The following is an 8193-nucleotide window of genomic DNA, read 5'->3' as shown; positions in this document are numbered from 1 at the left end:
TGTCTATCACTTACCTGCGAGGCATAATGGGACACAAAAGTGAACAAGGCATATTGCCTACAATTAAAGATGTTCCAATTAATAAGAGAGAGAGTCAAGTTGAAAAAGGGTTAAACTATTTTACGGTAGTAGCTATCATAAAAATACATAATGAGTTTGGGAGCAGATAGGAGAGGTAGTCAGAAGATACAGTGACTTGTCCCTGTCTCTCTCACACCCCCTCTCTTCTTCTGGAGAAAACATCCTTCTTTGCAAATCTATCATCCATACCCACCATCCCTACCATCCTTGCTCTCTCCCCACAGAAGTAAGCGTGTAATTTTAGAATGGCCAATCATGATGCCTGATTCTTCTGGCCATAATGATTGGTCTGGGGTGAGCACAGGACTCAAGGTGTGCCAATCAGAAACATTTCTTGAGATTTTTTTACACAGATGCTCAGAGAGAAAAGCTCTAGCTTGCTAGCAAATAAACATACATTTTTGCTCAAGTTTATTTAAATTGGGTTTCACACCCTCACAATTAAATGAGTCCTCACTGATATAGAAGGCATTCTAGGAAAGAAGCAACCCGTGAAGGCAAGAACATGACACATTCAGAGTACAGCAAATACAGAAAGAAGGCATTTCTCCCCTACCATTCCAACTCATCGTATTAACCACAAGTAAACTTTAATGCTACCATTTTAATCATGTTACTTGTTCTCTATTCTGCCAAAACAGACAGCAAGTATACAGGAGAAAAATGGTAAGATATACAAAAGTAATAAATGATCAACATAATAAATCATTCTGACCATTTTAGACAATCCTGTAATTCCTAAGGAAATTATTCATTATAATCTACTGACTTAGCTGAAGATACATGCAATCAGTTTTTTCATCTAATTCATAACCAATAATATTAAAAATTATGATGAACAAATTAAAATTGTTAATAAGGGCTAAAGTGAAACAGTAAATTTTCAATCTCCAAAATTTTTCTCAGGGAGGGAAAAAAAAATAAGACTAGGTAAAAGTGACAGATATAATGTAAATCTTATAAGGAAAGAAAATTAAGTTAGAAATTTTGATATGTTGAAATATAGCATAGTAAGTACTTTGTTAGGGAAATGCCTGATCAATAAATCAGTATAAAATTAACACAAAAAATAAATTCCCAATGAGATTATTTCAATAAAATAAAAAATACAAAAAGAACTGTATACAATTCAATTATGCCACATAGACAAATAAGCAATAATTTAGTTTACTGTCTTAAGTAAAAAAAAAAAAAAATCCTTTTGAGGTTAATTCAGTAGGATTTGAATATATTGATTCCATATGTACATCAATTTGGCTGAAGTGTACATTTCAAGGAAAAAAGTGTCAAGAAATGAAGCTGTAAGAGTAGGAGGATACAGGTTATGAAGGATCAGGCATGCCCTGCTAAGGGTTTTGGACTTTATGCTGAAGACAATCAGGAATCTATGAATCACTTTAAACAGAGGAGTAACCTGATCAGCTTTTCATTCAAGTCAAATCACTCTGTTAGCTCTGTAGAGAGCAAATTGGAGAGAAATAAGATCGGAGGCCAGAAGACTAATGAGGATCTGATACAGTAATCCAGGCGTGACATGGTGAGTGTCCCGATTTAGGGAGGGTCAGAGGGGAAGGAGGGAAGGTGAGAGATACAAGAGATATTATGTTAGTGGATTTGACGGGACTTGATGATTAATTGGATGTGGGATGAGGTAGAATGAAAAATTACTCCCAGGATCTCAGCTTGTACATTTGGACCCCTTTGCCAGCAAAGAAAATAAAGGAAGAATAACAGTTTGGTGAGGGAAGTGATAAATTCATTTTGGATGACAGAGTTGGAGATGAGTGGAGAGGTCCACTCAGCAGTTTGGATCTATTGCTCAGGAGAGATGGGAGTCAGGTGGTCAAGTGTATAAACATATTGTTCATAGAAGAAACTTTCAGAGAAAATTAGTTAGTCTAGAAAGACTACAAAAAAAAAAAAAAGAGAGAGAGAGAGAGAGAGAATTAATGGCAAGAGAGATCTATTTTTGTTTTATTTGGTTCTTAATTTAATAGCTATCTAGAGCTCTATAAGGAGCTCTGGTAGTGCTATGGGTAAGGCATTTGGCTGCTAACCAGAAGATTGGCAGTTCAAACCTATCAGCTGCTCTGTAGGAGGAAGATACGGCAATCTACTTCCATAAAAATTTACAAGCTTGGAAACTCCATGGAGGTCCCTATAATTTGGCAGTGGGTGTACAGAGCTCTATGTGCTTTGTTGATGTTGTTAGGTGCCTTCAAGGTTGTTCCAACTCATTGCGACCTTATGTACAGGAGAACAAAATACCTGCACCATCCTCACAGTCCTCGCTATGCTTGAGCCATCGTTGTGGCCTCTGTGTCAATCAATCTCATTTTTCTCTGACCCTCTACTTTACAAAGCATGATATCCTTCTTCTGGGACCAGTCCCTACTGACAACATGACCACAGTACAAGAGATGGACTCCGGCCATTCTTGCTTGTAAATAGCTTTCCGTCTCTACTTCCTCCAAGAAAGATGTGTTCATTCTTCTAGCAGTCTATGGCACATTCTATATTCTTCACCAACATCACAATTCAAATGCACCAATTCTTCCTTGGTCTCCCTTATTCATTGTCCAGCTCTCATATACATATGAGGGTATTGAAAAATATTGTGGCTTTGGTCAGGCACACCTTAGTCTTCAAATTGTGCTCTTTAACATCTTTGCTCTTTAACACTTCAAAGAGGTCTTTTGCAGCAGATTTTCTCAATGCAATAATACTTCATTTGACTTCTTGACTGCTCCTTCTCTGGGTGTTTTTTGTGGATCCAAGTAAAATGAAATCTTTGGGAACTTACTTATATCTTTTCTCCATTTATCATGTTGTTTACTGATCCAGTTGTGATGATTTTTGTTTTTTTATATAGAGGTATAATCTATACTGAAGGCTGTAGTCTTTGACATTCATTAGTAAGTGCTTCAAGTACTCTTCACACTCAGCAAGTGGCAAGAGAAATCCCATTTTATTTTGTTTTTAATTTAATAGATGTATAGAGTAGAGCTCTATAAGAAGCTCTGATGGTGATATGGGTAAGGTATTTTGCTGCTAAGCAGAAGCTTGGCAGTTCAAACCACCAGGAGGAAGATAGGACAATCTACTTTCATAAAGATTTACAGCCTTGGAAACTCTGTGGGGGGTCCCTATAAGTTGGCAGTGAGTATACAGAATTCTATGTGCTTTGTTGATGTCCTTTCAGCAAGGTTGTGTCATTTGCATACCGTAGGTTGTTAATGAGTCTTCCTCCAATCCTGATGCTACGTTCTTCTCCATATAGTCCAGGTTTTTAGTTTATTTGCTCAGCATACAGATTGATTAAGGATGGTGAAAGGATACTACCCTGATGCACATCTTTGCTGATTTTAAACCACACAGTATTCCCTTGTCTGTTTGAATGACTGCTTCTTGGTCTATGTACAGGTTCCTCATGAGCACAACTAAGTGTTCTGGAATTCCTATTCTTCACAATGTTATCCATAATCTGTTATGATCCACATAGTCAAAAGCAATAAAACAGAGGTAAAAATCTCTCTGGTAGTCTTCGCTCTCAGCCGACATCCACCTGGCATCAACAGTTACATCCTTCTTTCCTCATGCTCTTCTGATTCCAGCTTGAATTTCTGGCAGTTCCTCGTCAGTATACACTGCAATCATTTTTTAATTATCTTCAGAAAAATTTTACTGTGCTGCTGTTTAGAATATTGTTAGATAATTCCTGAATTCTGTTGTATCACCTTTCTTTGGAATGGGTACAAATATGGATCTCTTCCACTGAGTAGGTCAGATGGATATCTTCCAAATTTCTTGGCAAAAATGGGTAAGCACCACAAGCACAGCATCCATTTATTGAAATATATCAATGGGTACTCCATCAATTCCTGGAGGCTTGTTTTTCCCCCAATCCCTTGAGTGCAATTTGGACTTCTTCTTTCATTACCATTGGTTCTTGATCATATGCTACCTCCTGAAATGGTTGAATATGATCATTTTGGTATACTGAATCTGTGTATTCCTTCTATTTTCACCTAATGCTTCCTGAATCATTCAATATTTTGCCCATATAATCTTTCATCATTGCAACTCAAGTTTCGATTTTTTTCTTCAGTCTTTTAGCTTCAAAACTGCTGAGTGTGTTCTTCCCTCGGTGCTTCACATAGCTAAATTGGTTTAATCTCTACAACCTCAAATTAGATAAATACATCTCTATCATCTTTTTTTTTATTCCTATCTTACTTATCTAGTGCTGTTATAAAAGAAATATCATAAGTGGATGGCTTTAACAAACAGAAATTTATTTTCTCATGGTTTAGGAGACTAGAAATAAGAATTAAGGGTGCCATCTCTAGGGGAAGCCTTGCTTTCTCTCTGTTAGCTCTGGGTCTTTTCACCTTGTTTTCTGGTTCCTTGGAGATTTTCATGTGTCTTGGCATTCACAGTCACCCCTCTCTAATGGCCCCTTTTATGTCTTGTAAGCATTCACAGTCCCCCCTCTCTAATGGCCCCTTTTATGTCTTGTAAGAAATTGATGCAAGACATACTCTACACTAATCCTGTTTCAATAACGTAACAGACAATTCATCTCCAGACAAGATTATAACCACAAACATAGAGATTTGTGTTTATAATACATATTCCAGGGAGATACAATTCAATCCTTAAAAGTCCCTGATTTATGCAATTGGTTAATGTACTTGATTGCTAATCAAAGGGTTGGAAATTCCAATATAGCCAGAGGTGCCTTGAAAAAGGCCTGGTGACCTACTTCTGAGCAATCAGCCTTGAGAACCTCTGGAGCACAGTTCTTCTCTGACATATATGACATTGCTATGAGTCATGATTGACTCAATGACCAGTTTTTCATGGTTAAGGAAATTGATGTCCACATAGGTAAAACCATCTGCCCAAGGTGACACATAAAGTAAATGGCACAGTCAGGAACCAAACTCACATTATCTGGATTCAGAGACTGAGCTGCTAACCACCAGACTGTACTGACGTTTACTGCACAAATAAGGGAGACACAGAAGAGACTCCAAGGAAGAAAATCAGAAGTCAACAAGGTAGAAAAATGTCACTTGCAAAAGGGTCTCTATTTGGATGCTATAGTAACCCAAATATTAGAAAATATCTTAAGAAATAAGCATGTAATAATGGTCGTTTTAAGAATGTCACTATCTTAGATGTGGGTTATCTCAGAAGATGAGAAAGGGATGGGTTTTAAGTAGGACCAAGTGGCCAAAAGTGCACAGTGAGAGAGAGGGGTCATGTGAGACAAGGACTGAATATGACCCCTGAGCAGAAAAAGGTGAGGTTTGCCAGTATTTTCTGTGGAGAGTTTAAGGCAAAAACCATGAATCACTAGAGAGAGCAGTGAAATAGAGGTGAGGAAATGAAGATGACAAGCATAGAAAACTCTGTCCATCCCTTCAGAGCCACACTTTTTTAAAGAGATGACAGTAGTTGAAAGAGGACATAAGGTCCATTCACATTCTGACAAGAGAGAAGGACACTAGAAAGTTTGAATAGGGTAGCTAGAGGAAGGGGAAAATGTGTAAAAGGAGTTTCTGCCAAGTAAATTTAGTTTTACATTTGAATTTAGAGATGAGGTTATTTGCCAAAAATGACAAGGTACATAAAAAGCTAAAGAATTTAAAGAGAATACTGAAGGGCTGAAATATCTGTTGTGAGGATTGTAAGAAAGAATTAATTCAAGGCTTTTCCTTTAAAATAATGGCACTTCCTGTACTGGCAGTGTGACCCTATGTCATGATTTGCTGAAGATAATCCCAATTTATGCCTACTTTAATGTCATTATTTCACTTGCAAAAAGGTCTCTATTTGGATGCTATGGTAACCCAAATATTAGAAAATGCCTTAAGAAATAGACTTGTAATAATGGTCCTTTTAAGAATGTTTTAGTTATCTAGTGGTGCTACAAAAAAAATTCCACAGGTTGATAGCTTTAACAACAAACTTTATTTTCTCCCAGTTTAGGTGGCTAGGAGTCCAAACATGGAGTGCTGGCTCTAGGGGAAGGCTTTCCCTCTGTTGGCTTAGGAGGAAGGTCCTTGTCTCTTTTGAACTTTTGCTCCTGAGAGATTTTCTTGTAGCTTGGCATCTCTCTTCCCCATTTCTGTTTGTTCACTTGCTTGTTTAATCTTTTTTATATTTCAAAAGAGATAGATTCAAGACACACCCTACACTAATACTATTTCATTAACATAACAAAGAAAACCCTTCCCCAAATCAGATTATAGCCACAAATTATAGGGATTAGGATCTATAATACATATTTTGGGAGAATATCATTTAGTCCATAACAGTTACCAAGGATGAAGTTCATTATATATCGTGTGATCTCTAGGGGTATTCATGGGAAAAATCTTAACAGTCTCAATACTGAGCTATTAATGATTTAAATAATTAAATTAACAGTAATAAGTTAAATTTTTGTACTATGTATTTTGTAACTGATAGGACAGTCCTCTTTGCATTTATTTCTAAGAAATTTACAGCAAAACTTACAGTATATGCTAAGAAAATATGAGTCAATGATATGCATTTTATGTACTTACTTTATTCTTGGGTGCTCTGGTGATATAGTGCCTAACATCTTGTACTTTCCTTTTCAACCCTTATATTTCTATTGTCTAATATTCTTAATTTTACAATTACTTTTATTCAAATCACACAGATTTGTAAACTACTTTCAATTCTTTCTAGAACAAGAGGATTTATTCAGCCTTTCACCTATTCATACTTTTGTAAAATAGTAAATATGACAGCATGAAATATAGTCAGATGAGATATTTTTGTTGCTGTAAGTTTCTGTCTTAGTTTCCTAGTTCTACTGTAACAGAATGGGTGGCTTTAAAAAACAGAATTCGTTTTCTCACAATTCAGAAGGCTAGAAGTCTGAAGTCAGGACACCAGCTCTAGGCAAGGCGTTCTCTCTGTCAGCTCCAGGGGAGATCCTTGTCTCTTCCAGCATTCCTCAGTTCCTCGGTGATCTTCATGGGATGTGGCATCTATCTTCCCTGGTTTGTGCTCACTTGTCTCTGTGTGTATCCTGTCCCTTATATCACTCAGAAGTGATTATGTTTAGGACACACCTACACTGCAGGTCCTCATTAACATTTCCAAATAGAGTTACATCCACAGGTTAAGGTTCCAACACAAATTTTGGGTGAAACACAATTCAATCCCTGACAATTACATTTCAATTTGTTAAAGAAATATCAATTTAAAAACTGTAATATGAGCTTTATTATTATGTAAAGTGGTGGAGACAGGAATTATGACATGATTTTGATAGCCTTTTTGTCAGCAATCGGGCTGTGACAGGTACTATCAGTAAGTACTAAAAGCTCCTGTTCCCTTCCTCAGTTTATAGATTCCCAATTAGGGCAGCAATATTCTCTAAGAAGGTAAGCCCTTCACCCCATATGCACTAAGCCAACTATGGTAACTTTTTCCCTTAATCAGTGATTGCTGTAGGACAAGGCATATGACCCTATTCTATTCAATGTTTGAGAAGTATCCTGAGACACTTCCAGGAAAGACTTTCTTCCTTGATAAAACGTGACACCCCTCTCCCATGTCTATTGCCTTCTTGACTTTGAATGAGGTTGTGAAAGTTCACGATGTTTATAGTTACTGACATTTTGAAACTATGAGGAGAAAATTAAAAGAGAATTCAATTCAGAGGCCTGAAACAAGGATTAGCATTCCCTTAAGGGAAGAAAAGTAAGCCCTATTTGTCTACATTTCTGTTACTGAGGTATTATTACTTACAGCTGAAAGTATTTTAACTGATGTACAAGCATTCAGCCCCAGAGTTCTAGAGGACTTGTCATACAGCTGATCACCTTGCTAAGAACAGTGGATACACAGGATGTCATCGACTGTAATGAAAACTTTTTATGTCCTATTATTGTCCTCAGGAGCTCTGGTGGCATAGTGCCTAAGGCACTTGACTGCTAATTAGAAGGTTGGCAGTTCAAACCCACCAGCAACTCCTCGGAAGGAAGGCTGGGCAATCTACTTCCATAGTGATACTGCCTCAGAAACCCAAGGAGGGGTTGCTATGAGTCGGGTCCAACTCAAGGG

The sequence above is a fragment of the Orycteropus afer genome, unplaced genomic scaffold, assembly GCF_000298275.1.
Source record: "Orycteropus afer afer isolate SDZICR_OR568_19922 unplaced genomic scaffold, OryAfe1.0 scaffold00055, whole genome shotgun sequence".
In the NCBI taxonomy this organism is placed as follows: domain Eukaryota; kingdom Metazoa; phylum Chordata; class Mammalia; order Tubulidentata; family Orycteropodidae; genus Orycteropus; species Orycteropus afer.
The sequence above is the reverse complement of the archived record's forward strand: the minus strand, read 5'-3'. Positions refer to the sequence as shown.